Source organism: Aethalodelphis obliquidens, unplaced genomic scaffold (assembly GCF_003676395.1).
Source record: "Aethalodelphis obliquidens isolate GAN/ISIS:26980383/991018 unplaced genomic scaffold, ASM367639v1 scaffold89, whole genome shotgun sequence".
Classification (NCBI taxonomy): domain Eukaryota; kingdom Metazoa; phylum Chordata; class Mammalia; order Artiodactyla; family Delphinidae; genus Aethalodelphis; species Aethalodelphis obliquidens.
The window spans coordinates 4,626,613-4,645,019 of NW_020838033.1; the positions used below are offsets into that span (position 1 = coordinate 4,626,613).

At 43.5% G+C, this 18,407-nt stretch overlaps 1 protein-coding gene across 6 annotated transcripts in view; it reads left to right on the top strand.

The window, feature by feature from the left end:
* The first annotated feature begins 4,724 nt into the window (after positions 1-4,724).
* The window catches only part of WIPF2 (WAS/WASL interacting protein family member 2), a 45,515-nt gene continuing 31,832 nt past the window's right edge, over positions 4,725-18,407 (top strand). For 5 of the 6 annotated variants that reach the window (XM_027094627.1, XM_027094628.1, XM_027094626.1 and 2 more), the window contains exon 1: positions 4,725-4,884. The gene's annotated coding sequence lies outside the window, so the exon portion shown is untranslated. Of the gene's footprint in view, positions 4,885-7,745; positions 7,885-18,407 lie in introns of all 6 variants that reach the window. The other variant, XM_027094630.1, reaches the window with a different exon arrangement.

Consider the following 18,407-nt stretch of genomic DNA (forward strand, 5'->3'; position numbering starts at 1 on the left):
ATCTTTAAGAAAACTTAAAAAAATCCGGATCTGGGCTTCCCTGGTGGCGCAGTGGTTGAGAGTCCGCCTGCCAATGCAGGGGACGCGGGTTCGTGCCCCGGTCCGGGAGGATCCCGCATGCCGCGGAGTGGCTGGGCCCGTGAGCCATGGCCGCTGAGCCTGCGCGTCCGCTGAGCCTGTGCGTCCGGAGCCTGTGCTCCGCAACGGGAGAGGCCACAGCAGTGAGAGGCCCACGTACAGAGAAAAAAAAAAAAAAAAAAAAAATCCGGATCTAATCAAGGTCCATGCGTTGCATTCGGCTGTTATTTCTCTTCAGCCTCTTAATCTAGAACAGCTTCTTTTCTTTTCGATGACATTGACTTTTCAAAGTCTAGGACAGATGTCTTGTAAATTCTTGACTTGTCTGATTGTTTCCCCATGCTCTTGTTTACTTGCATCCCCGTCCCCTCTATAGAGTATAAGCTATTAGTTCTGCCTAGAGAGGAGTGTCCAATACAAATATAATGTGAGCCATACCTGTAATTAAAATTTTTCTAGTAGTCACATTAAAGAAGTAAGAAGAAACAAGTAAGTTAATTTAATACTTTAACTCAATATATCCAAAATAATATCATTTCAACATGTAATCAATATAAAAATATTGAGACATTTTACATTCTTTTTTTTTTGTATTAAGTCACTGAAATCTGGTATGCATGTTATACCCACAGCATATGTCAATTCAGACTAATCACTTTTTTTTTTTTGCGGTACGCGGGCCTCTCACTGTTGCGGCTTCTCCTGTTGTGGAGCACAGGGTCCGGACGCGCAGGCTCAGCGGCCACGGCTCACGGGCCCAGCTGCTCCGCGACATGTGGGATCTTCCCGGACCGGGGCACGAACCCGTGTCCCCTGCATCGGCAGGCGGACTCTCAACCACTGCGCTACCAGGGAAGCCCTTTTTTAAAATTTATTTTTTATTGAAGTAAAGTTGGTTTACAATGTTGTGTTAATTTCTGCTGCGCAGCAAAGTAACTCAGTTATACACATATATATGTTCTTTTTTTAAAATAAATTTATATATTTTCTTTTTTGTATGCGTTGGGTCTTCGTTGCTGTGCGCGGGCTCTCTCCAGTTTCGGCGAGCAGGGGTTACTCTTCGTTGTGGTGCGCGGACTTCTCATTGCGGTGGCTTCTCTTGTTGCAGAGCACGGGCTCTAGGCGCGTGGGCTTCAGTAGTTGTGGCACGTGGGCTCAGTAGTTGTGACACACGGGCTTAGTAGCTCCGCGGCATGTGGGATCTTCCTGGACCGGGGCTCGAACCCGTGTCCCCTGCATTGGCAGGCGGACTCTTAACCACTACGCCACCAGGGAAGCCCTACGTTCTTTTTTTACATTCTTTTCCATTCTGGTTTATCCTAGGAGAGTGAATATAGTTCCCTGTGCTATACAGTAGGACCTTGTTGCTTATCTATTGTCTATACAATAGTTTGCACCTACTAACCCCAAACTCCCGGTCCGTCCCTCCCCCACCTCCAACCCCCTTGGCAACCACAAGTTTGTTCTTTCTTTATGTCTGTGCGGAATAATGACTTTTTTTTTTTAATAATGACATTTTAATTGATCAATAGCTACAAGTGACTAACGGCTCCCAGCTTGGACCGTATAGCTCTAGTAGTTTTCCAGAGCTTAAATATTCTAGGGAAGAATACTTTATAGGTGCTGCTGTTAATAGCATTATGCCGGGAGGCGAACAGTGTCAGGCTGGCCCATATTAGTGGTGGCTGTGTTTGACTCTGTGGTTAAGGAGGCACTGCCAGATTTCTCCATTAAAAAGACACTTTGTTTTTTCTCTTTGCAAAGACGCTTTGTTTTTTCTCTTTGCAGTTACTATGTGGTGATTTTTGCATCTGGCAAATATCCTGTGTATCCTAACCATTCACTCTTGTTAAAAAGTTATTTTTAAATGTGTTGTGTAATATTTCAATCATACAAAAAGTTTAAAGACTAATATAATGAACACCCGTGTCTCCACCACTCAGCTTAAATGAAATCTTACCTTACAGCTGAGGCTCCTAGTACCTGCCCCCAGTCACAGGCTCTTCCTTTCTCCCCAGAGGCCACCACTTTCCTGAGTGTGGTATCATTTCCATGAGTTTCTGTAAACTCTCATTACATATGTATATATCTGAAAACAATATAGTGTTTTGCATTCAGGGGGAGTAGCAGTTTTACGGAGATATAATTTGCAACCACTATTTGAAGTGTGTATAGTCCGGGACTTCCCTTGTGGCGCAGTGGTTAAGAATCTGCCTGCCAATGCAGGCGACACAAGTTCGAGCCCTGGTCCAGGAAGATCCCACATGCCGTGGACCAATTAAGCCTGTGTGCAACAACTACTGAGCCTGTGAGCCACAACTACTGAAGCCCGCGCGCCTAGAGCCCGTGCTCTGCAACAAGAGAAGCCACCGCAATGAGAAGCCCGCACACTGCAACGAAGAGTAGCCCCCACTCACCGAAACTAGAGAGAGCCTGCAGACAGCAACAAATGTGACATAGTGAATATACTATGACTCATGAATGTTTTCCAAGTGTGTACACGGTTCAGGTGCATTCCATTTAGTCTTTTCTCCACTTTGCAGATGGGGAGCCTGAGGCTGGTAGAGGTTGAGTACCTTGCCCAAAGTCTCACCCTATTCAGTAGTGGGGAGAACTAAGACTCGAGGCCTTGGGCTCTTCCAACAGCACTGCCTCCGAAGTCTTTGTGCCCAGTCATACCCAGCGGCCACTCAGTGCAGGCATCCATCATCTCTCACTTAGATGTCCACAACACTTTTGCCTTTAACCTGGTCCCCTCTAATCCATCCTCTATGCTGCAGTCAGTCAGAGGGATCTTTCTAGAAGGCAAAGTGGGTCATGGCAGTTCTCGGCTCAAACTTTCTAGTGGTTTCCCTCTTGCCCTAGAGATAAAAATCTAACTTTTCATGAGAGATAATAAAGTCCTTCACAAATTGGCCCCTGGCAACTTGACAGTATAGCATGGGGCAGTGGTTCTTCATGGATGCATGTTGGAAATTTGTGGTAGCTTTTTTTGTTTTTTGCCCCACTGCAAGGCTTGTGGGATCTTAGTTCCCTGACCAGGGATCGAACCTGGGCCCTCAGCAGTGAGAGCACGGAGTCCTAACCATTGGCCTGTCAGGGAATTCCCTGTGGTGTTTTTTGTTTTTTGTTTTTTCCTGTGGTGTTTTTTTTTGTTTATCCCAATGATAAGTTCGTGCTACTGGCGTTTGGTAGGCAGGAGTTAGGGATGCTATATTTTGGCAATGGAAGGGACCATTCTGCACAACCAAGAATTATCCACATGACTTTCACTGTCTTACTGAACATTCTGTGTGAAAAATCTATTATCATCTTAGCCTAGAATCTATCTCTATTAACCCTACATCCAAGGGAGGAGGGGACAGGTTTACTTCTGGTTCACCCTAACCATGAGGATGTAGTCCTTTGGGGTCCCATCTTTACAAAGGAGAATGTCCTGTTAAACTCCCCTGTTGAGGAGGTCCTGGAGTGTTTTCTTTTCCCACAAAACCTGGAAAAAGCTCAAATTCATCTAGTTAGGCAAGTGTCCTCAGAGCAAAAGCCTGCTTCAGTGTTCCACTTATCTCTCTTTATGTCCCCTGCCTTCACTTACTTTGTTTGCCCTGAAAATTCCTCAATTTTCCATTAAAGCATTTAAGAGCTGGGGACCTGATGAAAGCACTTTATCACGTGCTTTCCTATTCATCACCTCATTTGAGCCTTCCAACAACCCTATGAAATAGTTGGGACAGGCACTATTATGTAGACCCATTTTACAGATAGGGTAGCTGCGGCCCAAAGGTACGCAGTAAGTAGTGAGAACTAAGTCCCAACTCTATCCCCTTACTTCGGATTCAGCGTAAATAAGGATGATGGAGAGACCCAAAGGACATTGTGAAGATATATGACAATGGGGTAGACTGCAACGGAAAAGCATTTTTGTGGGTGGGCTAGGGAGGGATCCTTAGTCAGCTGGGACCGAGTTAACAGCAGCCCCACCAGGGAGGGCACAGGATTCCTTTCCCTGATCCAGGCAGCTGGAAGTCCACAGCACCAACCCCCAGCTCTGGAAACTGAGGAAGCCCAGGCCCGGTAAAGAGGAGACGGACGTTCACAGGTGTTCGAGTCAGGCAGCTAAGATGACGTTAAGGATAACTTGTTAACAAGGCCTGCCTCTGTTCCCGTGACAACCAGAGCTTGACTACTGAGCCCTTGCAAGGTTGACTGGGGCGGGTTCTTCGTTAACTCGAAATTAGGAAAGGATATTTATGGGGTGTATGTGTGCGCGCGCGCGCGCGCAAAAAAGATGAAAAAGATATTCAAAAAGATGTTCAGCTCAGTGATTCTCCACCTCCGCAACATGTTAGAATCACTTTCGCAATTTTAAAAGTTCCGATGCCTAGCCATACACAAGACCAATTAAATCAGAATCTCTGGGGATGGAACTCAGGTATCACTATTTAGTCAAGTCTTACCAGGTGATTCTAATCGCAGCCAAAGTTGCGATCCCAGCTTTTAGCTGCTAAACCAAATTCCTGCGACCTTCTCCAGATGGCGGCCACCCGCCCACTTCCGCCTTTACGTGCCCTGGCAGGGGGAGGGCTTTCCAGGGGCGCATGCGTGTAGCTTCTCTTCGCGCTCTGCTCCCTCCTCCTGTTCCCCCTCCTCCATTTTGTTCGCGGACGCTGGGGACGGTGGGAGCAGATCCATTTCCGGGTTGGCAAAAGGGGCGGCGGCGAGAAAGGGAGCTTGCCGGGGGGCGAGCAAGACGGGACGGAGCCGGAGCGGAGGTGGCGGAGGATTTGCTCCCGGAGCCGCTGTGCCCAGGTCGGGAAGAGGCCGGGGAGGGTGGGTCCGTCGCTGAAATGACCTGAGGACCTGAATGGGAGGGAGAGCCGGGGGAGGGGCGATTGGGGCGGGGCTTGAGGAGAGTGGGGGACTTTGGAGGAGGGGCCTGTGGGAGAGAGGGGTCCTGGGGGCGGGACCTGAGGGGAGGGCGAGTGGGGGCTGGGCCTGAAGAACCTGGAGAAGAGGGGGCGTGGGGAATCTAAGTAGGGAGGAGTGGTCGGGAATTGGTGTGGGGCGAGCGCCGACTGTGAAAAGGTGAGGAAGGTTATTGAGAGACGGGAAATAAGGGATCCTGAAGGGTTGGGTAAGGTAAGACGGCGACTCAGGGTGAGGAACGAGGTAACCGTGCGCAAAAAGGGAGATGGGGAGGGAGGACCTGTTGGGAGCAGGTAATTAACAGGATGCTCCGGGTGAGGAGGCCGCCGTGACATTTTGGGAGTTGATGAGTGAAAACCAATGGTTGAAGGGATAACTGAGGAAATTGCTTACTCTAGAGGGAATCTGGAGAACATTAGTTGAGAAGGAATCAGATTTGAGTTAAAGGTTGGATTGAGAAACCTTGGGGTTCGCATGGGAGCAACCTGCAATTGAAGGTTCAGGTTGGAGTGACGTGAAGTCTTAGTTCTGGGCACCTCCAGGATCCACTTCCCTTTTCATCGTGTTATTTTTGCCCTATGTTTGTTTCTGAATGACTTATGGTATGTTTTGAGTGACTTTTTTTCTCCTTTTACAAACCAGAACAGAACCTCAGGGAACAAGGATTCCTAAGGATTTACTAAGTAACTTTGAGGCAAATCATTAAACTGTCTCATTTTTTTCCCTTGGAAATGTAGGTTTGATCCCTCTCTGCTTCTAAAAGATTGTGTTAACCAAATGGGATCTTTAAAGTGGTTGCAAAGAAGTGATCCCTGAAAATTGGATTGAGATATTGATATTTAGAAGACATGTCTTTCCCAGTTTCTTCCTCTCAGCCTTGCACATTTTTTTTTTTTTTGTGCCAGGGAAGAGTTGGTTTTGATTTGATACATGTCCAATTTTTAAACTTTTCTCAGTGTCAACTTTTAGTAGCCAAAAATTTCATATTGTTGTGTTACATTGTATTGGCTGCCATCAAGACCGAGATGGGGAAGTTAGAATTGGGAATAAATAAGGTTGGTTGATGGAGAATGTGGAAGAATGCAATATTTTATTTCTATTTTATTGTCTTTGAGAATTCACTGGAAAATAGTGTTGTAGACAGTTGAGCCTTTTGCTTTGGTCCAGTCACTTTGGCCCTTTTTGCCAGTTGTTGGGGAAGCAGTGTGCTTGTGGACAATTTTAGCTTCTTTATTCTTAATCCTTTAGCATCTTGACTGTTCTAGCGTTTTCTTTGGGCATAATACTCTATAAACACTTTGCCCTTAGGTGAATTTGTTTAGCTTAGAAGTGTTCCTGAAGGTCTTGGCATTTCTGAAGTCTGATGTGGATTTGCTTAAGAAGGGGCAGATTCTAACTCACACTTGATATCAGAGTAGTGTTTACCTTAGTTGGTACTGATTAGTTAGGTGATGTCAGCACAAAGGTGAAATGTAGAGGAAAGTGGAAGGTGTTGAGAACTGTACAGTTTTCTGGTTTTACTGATGGCTTTTAAGAAGGGAAAGCACAAGTCCTATTTCTTTTGAAGAGAAAATTGTCGGATGTTCTTTCTTGACTTCTTGGGCTCTTTGGGAGAGTAACCTGGTGGACTTGAACCTGTGTTCTTATTGTTTTGAAGTAATTTTGAAAACCGTGGGCCTGCTGATTCAGGCTGTTTCAGCAACCCAACCCCAGGAAGAACTGCAGGTATGAAGTGTATACAGGTGGTCCCTGACTTACCGTGGTTCCATTAAAGATTTTTCAACTTCATAATGGTGTGTGAGTGATATGCATTCAGTGGAAGCTGTACTTCTAATTTTTAATTTTGATCTTTCCCTGATTTGGCACCATACTCTTGTGATGCTGAGCAGAGGCAGACAGCCGCAGCTCCCAGTCAGCCACACCAGCTGATACACTTACAACCTTTCTGTGCCCATACAACCATTCTGTCTTTCACTTTCAGTACAGTATTCAGTAAATGACGTGAGATATTCAACACTTTATTATAAAATAGGCTTTGTGTTAGATGATTTTGCCCTACTCTAGGCTAATGTAAGTGTTCTGAGCGCATTTAAGGTAGGCTAGGCTAAGCTATGATGTTCAGTAGGTTAGGCGTATTAAATGTCTTTTCGAATTAACAGTATTTTCAACTTACAATAGGTTTATCAGGATGTAACCCATCTGTACACTTATTTGGGGGTAAAAACTTGCTTAATATTTTGCTGTCATTTCAACCTACAGTGTGTCTTTTTGGTTTGTTTTTAAGGTATTGAAATAAGTTGTGGAGGCTCAGAGCTCTGGGCAGACTTTTGGTATAGCCTGCTTCTTTCACATAATGGTTTTCCATTTTTCCTATCCTGTCATGTGTTTCCATTGCTCTACTGGAGCCAGTCCGAAGTGGAAAATGGCAAATTGCACATTTTTTTCCTCCTTTTCAGTCTCTGGTGGACATCTTGTCTGTGTCACAGTTTGATACCACCAAATTGAAAGGATTTTTGACTGCTTCAAATGGGGAGGGTGGACAGAAGCTGAGCTGGGTTTGCTGGGCCAGAGAATGGACTCTGTCAAAGCAAAGAATAGTTGCAGAAACACAAACCAGGACCTTGAAGCTGTGACTAACATTTTGGCAACATGTTTCCCTTTGCCAAATAACTTCTTTTCTTCTTGAGTGTGATTGTTGATCTCCTTCTCAAAGTAGGCTCTTGTTGCTACTGTTCTTTACACAGCTCCCGAGCAGAAGTTGGCAGAGTTCCGGTTGACTGTCTCTTGAGGGATGTGGCCCGGATTAGAGTGGATGGGGTGTTTGATGTCAAAGTGAGGTTCATTGGCAGATCCTGAGAGCTGCTCTGCAAGGAAATGGAGGCGGTACTCTTTACTGAACGTTCTTACACGCCTTTATGTTTCTCCTAAATTCAAATCTGTTACTTATTCATCTGGTGATTAAATGCAGAATCATTGCCTTTGCCTAGCTTTGAAAGTCCAAGGCATTGAGGAAGAGAGAAAGAGTGTTTCCCACTTTTTTTTTCGCCTCACGCTCACTCCCAAGCCTTTGAGCCTGGGGAGCCACAGGCTAAACTCACACGCACTTCTTGGTGTTATTATCGAGGGGTATTTTAAAATGCTGAATAGAACCTTATGGAGAAAAACAATGTTAGTAGGGAAAGAAGGTGATACATTTGCTAATGTCTGTGTCAGTCTTAGGTCTTTTAATATTTTGGCTTACCATGCCTGTGGAGGCAAATAGGTTATCAAATAAGGGAGCCAGGAATTGGCTTCTAACTTGCCATTTAGGCTTGGCAAAGTTAGAGCAATTTAGTATGACTACACTGAATACTTTATTTATTTATTTTTTGAAGATGTTGGGGGTAGGAGTTTATTAATTAATTTATTTATTTTTGCTCTGTTGGGTCTTCGTTTCTGTGCGAGGGCTCTCTCCAGTTGTGGCAAGTGGGGGCCACTCTTCATTGCGGTGCATTGCAGTGCACTCTCACTATCGCGGCCCCTCTTGTTGCGGAGCACAGGCTCCAGACGTGCAGGCTCAGCGGCCATGGCTCATGGGCCCAGTTGCTCTGCAGCATGTGGGATCCTTCCAGACCAGGGCTCGACCCATGTCCCCTGCATTAGCAGGCAGATTCTCAACCACTGCGCCACCAGAGAAGCCCTACACTAAGTACTTAATGCTACTTGGTAAATGTCCTTTTCAGTGTGTTCTACTTAGTGAATACCCCCTTTTTTAAAAAATACTTATTTGGTTTTTCCGGGTCTTAGTTGCTGCATGTGGGCTCCTTAGTTGTGGCATGCAAACTATTAGTTGCTCCACGGCATGTGGGATCTAGTTCCCTGGCCAGGGATCGAACTCGGGCCCCCTGCATTGGGAGCACGGAGTCTTAGCCACTGCGCCACCAGGGAAGTCCTTACCCTTTTGTTTTTCAGGGGATAATTATTTGAAGATAACTGTGTCTCCATTAGGTCTTGGAATGGATTATGAAGATCATTTCTTGCAGTGTGTGACAGTGGCCCTTGTAACATTGGAGATAACCCCAAAACTAATCCTCTTCTTGGTGGCCCTGGATTCACCTTTCTCTTGCCATCGTTAGTCCAGAGTATTCTGTTTCTGATATGCAGGTTCAGATCCAAAGGTTTTGACTCTGGTCCAGGGCTTTGATTGTGGCAACAAATATGATTATTGGAGTTGTGTTCAGCCTAGTCTCAGGTCTTTCTTTCCTGAAGAGTGTCTTGAAGTTTGGCACATCTGTATATCCAAGGAACGTGTGTAGATGTCCTCCCCATTTTAATAATTGGTTTTCAAAAAATTTTTAGTTTCTTAAACTTCATGGATTCATATTAAGCTCCATTTAGACTGAGGCCCCTGAGTGAAAGTAATTTGTTTTTAGTTGGTATTTATGATAATTCTTCAGTACAAATTCATCAACCGGCTTTCTGTGCTTATAGAAATGCTGAATCCAATAATCCCTTTTTTTTTCCTCCCAATAATCCCTCTGACTGTGAAACATTCTCCATAAGTCCAGATTGGAACAATTGGTTGTTTAAAAAAGAAAAAAGCATTTTCTAAAGTGGTACAGTCTACTGTGGGACAAGCTGTCTAAGATTTGTAGATAGTGAGATTTCCTTCTTTCCACTTCTACCTTCCCTGTGCTCAGATGTAGGCAGGGTGTTTGTCATCAAAGATCCAGGTATGAGATTAATTTAAACTCTTGCTATCACTGTCTTATAAGGACAGGACTGTCTTTAACAAATATTATTTAAAAAAAATACTTTATTTATTTATTTGGCTGCGCCAGGTCTTCATTGCAGCACACGGGATCTTCATTGCTGCGTGCGGGCTCTTTAGTTGCGGCATTCGAACTGTTGGTTGCGGCATGAATGTTGGATCTAGTTCCCTGACCAGGGATTGAACCTGGGTCCCCTGCATTAGGAGCGTGGAGTCTTAGCCACTGGACCACCAGGGAAGTCCTGACAAATATCATTCTTTTAAATAGATAATACACTCACGTGGCCCAGAATTTGAAAGGTAAAAAAAAAGGTTTACAGTCAATAGTCTGCCCTCCACCCTTGTCTACTCTTCATTCCAGTTCGTCTCCCCAGAGTCAGCTAATATTATCAGTTTCTTGAGATCCTTTGCAGAGATACTGTGTACATGTAAAGCAAATACATACATTTCTTGCATTTTTTTAAACGAGTGTAGCACACTGCTAATTCTATCTGCAGTTTGTAAGAAACTTATTTTGACCATCATTCCGCATGAACAGTAAAGAGAGTGGGCACCTGCCCTATACTGGTAGATATTTAATGTTTCCAGTCTTTTGCTGTTGCAAACTATGCTCCGGTGAATAACTATATATATTTGGTCCTGTGCATGTGTGACCGTATCTGTAGGGTAAATTATAAGTAGAATTGCTGAAGCTGCTTTTTTGGGGCCCTGTCATTCACTTATGTGACAATTTTTGAGCTCCTGCTGTGTGCCAAGCACTGTGGTAGGTGCTGGAGATACAGCAGTGAACAAAACTGACTCAGAGCTTGCACTCATGCGATTATGGTCTAGTGGGGGAAACATCCATTAAACAAATAATTAATTACTCTTGCTATAAGTGCTGTGGAGAGAGCTAATGAGAAGCCTGATCCTGGTTCATTGGGAAGGCAGGCACTCAGGGAAGGTCCCTGAGGAATTGACTTCTAAGGCTGAAACCTAAAGGAAGAGGGGAGGAAATGGCATAGATGAAGGTCCTGAGGAGGGAAAGAACTCGGCTATTTTGAAGAATTGAAGGAAGTTCCAGTGTGTCTGGAGCTTAGGGAGTGAGAAGCAGAGAGATAGGAGGCAAGGCTTCAGAGAGTGTGAGCTCTCCAAAGATACAGATAAATGGCATAGTAAATTTTGAGCTCAACCTTTACAATAGACATTTTTTCCTGCCACTTCTTTCCACATGTAGTAGTTGACCAGTGTTGATGCTGAAACCATCAATATCATGAAGGAGTATGATGCCTGTACGGTGGAACGTGTTTTCTAAAAACTTTCCTGGGTAAAGCCTATTCTTTTAATCTTGATTTCTTTTAGGTCCTGCAAATTAAACTTGTGTGGCTGGATTAGGACTTAAAGTTTTAGGCTCTTGAGAACTGGTTTGGAGATTGTTGGGGAGCAATTCTTATATGGGGGATGATGGGATTGTTAGTTTGCCAGACCTGCTTATTTAGGAAACAGAAAACCTCTTCACTTCTGGAGACTATTGACTGTTTTTTTTTGTAAGCCTCATGAGGCTGGAGAGAGAACACAGATGTTCTTGTTGTGAACTACTGAATATAATTTGTCATACCCATCATCTAGGCCATATGTCTTAACATGATGCCTACGACTTATTGGACATGCAAATGAATCAGTAGCTCAAGGGCCATTATAACTCTTAATATATGAAAACATTTTTATCTGCTACATCTGCTGTATATTTTATATTGACGTTTGTTCAGGAATCACAGTACTCTTCCCCAAAGCCCAGGTGGTCCTGTTTGATTTAGTACCTTTCTTGTGTAATTGGATCAGCTTGCCCTGTTTTCATAGCTCAAAGTAGACTCTTGGTTTAGCAGATCATCGCTAGTGATCAAGGAATGAAAATGTGCAGATTTTTCTAGCATTTCAGCAAGGAGCATATGTGTATCTGATGGCTTAAGGGTGTTAGAGTGAGAGAAAGAGACTCTCCAATGAAAGTCATAGCTTTGTTATAAGATTATCTGTGGTGAGTTGGGACTTAATATATTATCTTTGAAATGAGGCATGAAACTTCTCTCCATGTGGAGTCTGGATCAACATTTTATGGAGCATCTGCTTAAATTTTCTTTCAGGCCTTTTTTAAAAAATATTAATTTATTTTTGGCTGCGTTGGGTCTTTGTTGCTGCATGCGGCCTTTCTCTAGTTGTGGCGAGCGGGGGCTACTCTGTTGTGTGCGGGCTTCTCATTATGGTGGCTTCTCTTGTTGCGGAGCACAGGCTCTAGGCACGCGGGCCTCAGTAGTTGTGGCACGTGGGCTCAGTAGTTGCGGCTCGCGGGCTCTAGAGCACAGGCTCAGTAGTTGTGGTGCACGGGCTTAGTTGCTCCACGGCATGTGGGATCTTCCCGGACCAGGGCTCGAACCCGTTCGCCTGAATTGGCGGGTGGATTCTTAACCGCTGCACCACCAGGGAAGCCCAGGCCTTTTCTTAACGGAGACTGTCATCACTGATTTTCCTTACTTCTGACTGTTCTATGTCTAAGCTTTCTACTTTTATATTTGGGGTGTGCAAATGAAGGAAGGCACACAGAAGTCGAGGGCTAGTACTATGAGATGGCCAACCTAGAGTGAGAAGAGCTGTTTTTTGTCATTGGTGACTAGGTTTCAGCCTACCTGGTAACAGTCTTTTAATCTCATTAACAGTTTCTTAGAACTTCTAAAGATATTTTGACAACAGATGGTTATTTTTGTTTTTCAATTAGTTGCATTAAATTGAGGAGAAGACCTTTTAAAAAGGGGGCTAAGGTAATTGATTTTAAGATTTATCCCTCTATTTTTGTGCTTACCTTTGCAGTTAAATTTTGGTCACGAATTCTGATAGTGGCCTGGAAGTTCCTCCCATATTTGACCTGTGGTGCAGTGAGCTCTGGGGTGGTGAACATTGTTTGGTTACACCCAGGCTGTGCCAGAGATTCGGGTTGCATTAGGCAGCCTGCTTCCATTACAGTGAGTGAGACACGGGTTATTTTGGTTTGTTTGGGATTTTCTACTCTCTTTAACTGCATTGGTAACAGATCCAGTACTGACCTCATTTTTTTGAAATTTTGGTCAGTCTGAAGCTTGGTTTTGCTTATACGGTGTTAGATTTTTTTGATTTTTAGTAATTAAATTAAAAAAATCAATAGAGTAAGAATACATCGTTTAAGGAGTCAAATAGTACTATAAGTCTTACAATTTAAAAAGCTGCTCCATTTCTCCTTATTTGTCCTCAATCACTTTGAATACTTCTGGTATTTTTTTCCTGATGTACCTTCGTGTTTCTACATAGTATACTCACACTGTTATGTCTTAGTTTTTCAATTCTTAGATATTATCTATTGAATTTCTACTGTGGACACTGAATTTTGCATTCTTATGTTGCTTTTCACGCTCAACCCTTCCTGCTATCTGCCTAATAGAGATATATCACAATCTTGATTAAATCAATATTTTGTATTATATATCAGGATTCAAATAGAAAAACCAACCATTCTTGAGATTTCACAGATTACCAAATCATTGGAAGGCCAGGGGAGCATAGGTCAGGGAAAGCCACTTGTGGGGATTGTAAGAAACTGCAACCATTAATAATCTTGGCTGCCTTAAACACCAAAGCAGGCAACTTACAGAATATTGAAAACTGCTGCAAACCACATGTCTGTCATCTGTTGGAGGCCACACACCTGCTCATTGCTCCTGGAAGGTCAGTAGTAGCATCTACCTTCTTTCCATCTTCCAGATCTTGAGTGAATGAGTTGTGTCGGTGGAATTTAAACCACAACCTCGTTGACAGGGGATTCTAGGAAAAGTAGTTCCCAGACCTCCAGCCTCCCTCCTCTGCCATGAGTCCAGAAGGAAGTAGAGGTGAGTGTTATCAAAAGAAGGAAAAAAAAAAAAGCATCCAGTATATTGACTGTGTACTATATTTCCTTCTTCATACTTTTTTCCCCTAAGTATAATAATTGCCTTTTTTCTTTTTTCTTTTTTTTTGCTTGATTTTCTGAGTGTCAATCATTAATTCATCCCTAAACTCGGATGAAAGTTTCTCTTTTCAGTACACTCGAACACATTAGTGGAGTCTCTTCCAGAGGCTTTATGAAAAAAGGTCTATAGGAGGGGGTGCATTTTTTGAGGTCTTGCATGTCTGAATCATCTCTTTTCTACCCTCACGCTGGTTGGTAGTGTGATTAGATATAAAATATTATGTTGGGGATCATATTTCTTTGGAAATTTTAAGCCTTTGTCATTTTCTAACTTTCAAAAATCATATTGTGAAGTTTGATGCTATTCCGATTCTAGATTCTTTGTGTGGGATCTGTTTTTCCTCTGAGAGATTTTAGGGTCTTGTCTTTACCTGCACCCCCTGGAAGACTCTGCAGTGGAAGCGCAGAGTCTTAATCACTGGATTGCCAGGGAAGTCCCATTTAGGGTCTTGTCTTTATCCCTGGTATTCTGAAATGCAGTGATGTGCATTGGGATGGTTATTGGAATTCATCATACTTGGGAATTCCCTGGTGGTCCAGTGGTTAGGACTCCACGCTTCCACTGCTGGGGGCCCAGGTTTGATCCCTGGCCAGGGAACTAAGATCCCACAAGCCTGGTGGTGCGGCCAAAAAACAAAATCATCATGGCTGACCTTCAGTGGGCGTTTTCAGTCTGCAACTTATTTCCATCTGTCTTGGGAAGTTTTCTTGTATTAACATCTTTTATAATGTATTCTCTCTATGATAATTATTTCTCTCTTCTCTCTTTCTGGGAACCCCTTTTGGGGAATCCAGATGGTGAAACTCCTAGAATGGCCCTGTAATTTTTTTTCTCTTGTGAATTTTTTTTTTCTCATTCAATTTTCAGATAACCTTAGTTTTTTCTTCCAACTCTTCTATTGTATTTTTAATATTTGCTATCAATTTTTTTTGCTATCAATTTAAAAAAAATAAATTTATTTATTTATTGGCTGCGTTGGGTCTTTGTTGCTGCATGCGGGCTTTCTCTAGTTGCGGTGGCGAGTGGGGGCTACTCTTGGTTGTGGTGTGCGGGCTTCTCATTGTGGTGGCTTCTCTTGTTGTGAAGCACGGGCTCTAGGTGCACGGGCTTCAGTAGTTGTAGCACGTGGGCTCAGTAGTTGTGGCTTGCAGGCTTAGTAGTTGTGGCACGTGGGCTTAGTTGGTCCACAACATGTGGGATCTTCCCAGACCAGGGCTCAAACCCGTGTCCCTTGCATTGGCAGGTGGATTCTTAACCACTGCACCACTAGGGAAGTCCTTGCTATCAGTTTTTTTAATTTCCAGGAAATTTTTTTGGAATTTTATATATAAATATTTTTGCATGTTGTCAGGAATTGTGTTTTGTTTGCTTTGATTCCTGTCTTTCATGTTAGAGGTTTTCTTGAAATGTCTGATAATTCTTGGCTATGTCTGTTCATTTTTAAGGATGAGGCACTAAAAAGCTGAGTGTGGAGCCCTGGCTCATCAAGTGGTGGGCACCATTTTAGGGTGAATTGGCACTGGTCACTTTCCTCAGAGAGGGCTGCTCCAGTCTTCTGCCTGGAGAATATAAGCCCAGCAGCAGGTGTTTTTGGAGCCAAGTGGGAGAAGAGAGCTGGGGATGGGGGAAGAGGTCTCATTGTTGAGTACAAGTTAGACTTTCACTTGATCCCTCTGTTTTCATTATGGCTCTGCTGCCCTTAGCTATGACTGGTCCCTTGGTTCAAGAGGCCCTCTGGTTCAACTTCTCTCATCTTCTGCCAGGCATCATGGGGGAGGGGGCAGAGAGGATGGAAGAATCTTATTTCTTATACAGACTTTCAACCAATTCTGTTTTAGCCCCTCCTACACTCCTTTATCCAGAGGTATTAGGTGCCTCCAATTTCTGAGCCTTTTCTGAGATTCTGTGGTAGGAACCTGCTTGCTTCTTACTGCTGCAAGCATTTAACTTTTTCCTTTCTGTGAAGTTATTTATCACTAGTGCATCTGCTTTCCAGCTTCCAAAATTTTGTTGACGTCTCTCTTTATGTTGTTGTCTCCTTTCCCGTTTTTTTTTTTTTTTGAAGTTTATGCCTTAAAAAATCCCTTTGCTGCAATTTTGATGGTGTGTATGTGTGATAAATGTACAGACATATTCATGTTTAACCAACGTATTCATCACCTTTTCTTTACTGCAGCCCATTCAGATAGCAGTTGATTGCTAATGCTCCTTTAGAACCCTGTGTTCCAGACTTCCCTAACACCAAGAATACTTAAGGTGCTCATTGAAAATACAGATTCCCAGATCTCTCTCCTGCAAAATTTCTGATTTTAGTAGGTCTGGATTAGGGCCCAGCAATCTTTTTTGTGCTTGATTTTTAAACAGATGCCCTACGATGTGTCTTATCTTCAGACAAGTTTGGAAGCTCTGTTTTAGAAGGATCTTCTAAACCATTTATTGCTATCCTAAGTTGCTTTTGTATTCCGACTACATTTTAGTCTGTCTAGCTTTGGTCTGGATTTCTAAATTAGAATGTGTGTCCTTCATCTGATTAACTCCTCTCTTCTGTAGTTAAATGCTGGCTAATGGTAATAACTTTGGCCTTGTGTGACTCCGTTTTTTGAGCCAACATTTGTAAACCCACTGGTTCCTGGGATGTGCGGGTGGGGAGGAAATATTAGTTATGAACGTTGAGCTACTCTGCATCATTTCACTGTCCAAATCCAGGAATCTATTTTTTTGTATTTGAAATGGAAAATTGACTCAGGCTTTAAAAACAGATTTACTAATTATCTGCCATCATTTTTGGACATGTTAAAGCACTGTGATTTGAAGTTTGTTTTTTGTTTTTTTTTTTTTGCGGCACGCGGGCCTCTCACTGCTGTGGCCCCTCCCGTCGCGAAGCACAGGCTCTGGACGCGCAGGCCCAGCAGCCATGGCTCACGGGTGCAGCTGCTCCACGGCACGCGGGGGATCCTCCCGGACCAAGGCATGAACCCGTGTCCCCTGCATCGGCAGGTGGACTCTCAACCACTGCGCCACCAGGGAAGCCCTGAAGTTTGTTTTTAACTTTGACAATATGAGAGGGCACATTCTCTTCTTTTTGTGTTGTAGATCCCTAGGCCTTAGAAGGAAAAACAGTTGTTGTCTTTTATTGTTGGTATGTAAAACACCTGGAAATGAGGTGTTTGCTGCTGCTCCTTGGTTGCTGTGAGTCGCTTGGCGATCAGGAGCTAAATAGTACCTGTCTTAGCTATGTTGTAGAGGCCAAGTGTAGTACCCTAGTACTCAGGTGTTGGAAGTCTTGCTGTTATTAGCTAAAATGCAGCCTGAGGAAGCCATGTCGGCTCTGACATAGATTTACATTCTAAGATGAACAGCTCTATCAAAACAGCTCTAGTAGAATTTTACAGGTTTCATTGAAACAGTTTTGCTGAATGAAGTCACAAAAACAGTGCTAAATCTAAAGTGTTATTGTCTTGGGAGTTCCCTGGTGGCTTAGTGGTTAGGATTCCAGGCTTTCACTGCCATGGCCTGGGTTCAGTCCCTGCTCGGGGAACTGAGATCTTGCAAGCCGCACGGCCAAAAAATAAAAATAAAGTGTTATTGTCTCATTGACTATGAATCACTGGCTATGTTTTGAAGCACTACAGCACTTTGAACTATTACTGATTTACTGCAGTTGACTATTTTCTATATATGTTCCCCCACCTTCCCAATACTTCAGTGCTTTCAGGATAGTAGGATTTTCTCTTTGCTTTCAGGGGTGTGGTAGGGGCTGGGGATGTTTGGTGAAGTCATTCTCTGATCTCTGTTTAGGACGATTTTCAGGTATTATGTTTACAGTTGCTCTTGCATTAGTTATCTCTAGCCGTCTTTTTATTGAAGTAATTTTTCACAGATGTGGTTATTTTATTGCACACAAGAGTAGACTTCTCATTGATTTGTGATCATTTTAGATGAGAGGACTTGGCTGCTGGGTTGCCCTGTAACTGGGAATCATAACCTGTGGTACCTAATATTTACCACATCAAGTCGTCTATGAATATGTAGGCTTCTGAGTTTATGTTTTTCGGGCTTTTGAAAAATAATCTGAGACAAGAGGAAAGAGTCATATTAGGGGGAAAAGCTGCACTTTGGGATGTATACTTATGCTCTTATTAGGAAAATTATATTTGAAAGGATTTCGTCATATAGTTATATATCTTTCTTTTGCCTCTGTCCTTTTCTCTTCTAGGGTTGTGTTCTGCTTGTAACAGTGAAAAATCATTGAGGTAAAGAGTAAAACATCCAGGTTTAGTTGCAGAAGTCTAGGATTTTCAGTTTAAATTATCATGGTGTGCGTGTAATTTTTTTAAAAATTAGTTTACTTATTATTTATTTTTGGTTGCGTTGGGTCTTTGTTGCTGCGCGTGGGCTTTCTCTGCTTGCGGCGAGTGGGGGCCACTCTGTTGCGGTGCGCGGGCTTCTCATTGCAGTGGCTTCTCTTGTTGTGGAGCACGGGCTCTAGGCGCGCAGGCTTCAGTAGTTGTGGCACGAGGGCTCAGTAGTTGTGGCACGTGGGCTCTAGAGCGCAGGCTCAGTAGTTGTGGCTCACAGGTCCAGTTGCTCTGCAACATGTGGGATCTTCCTGGACCAGGGCTCGAACCCGTGTCCCCTGCATTGGC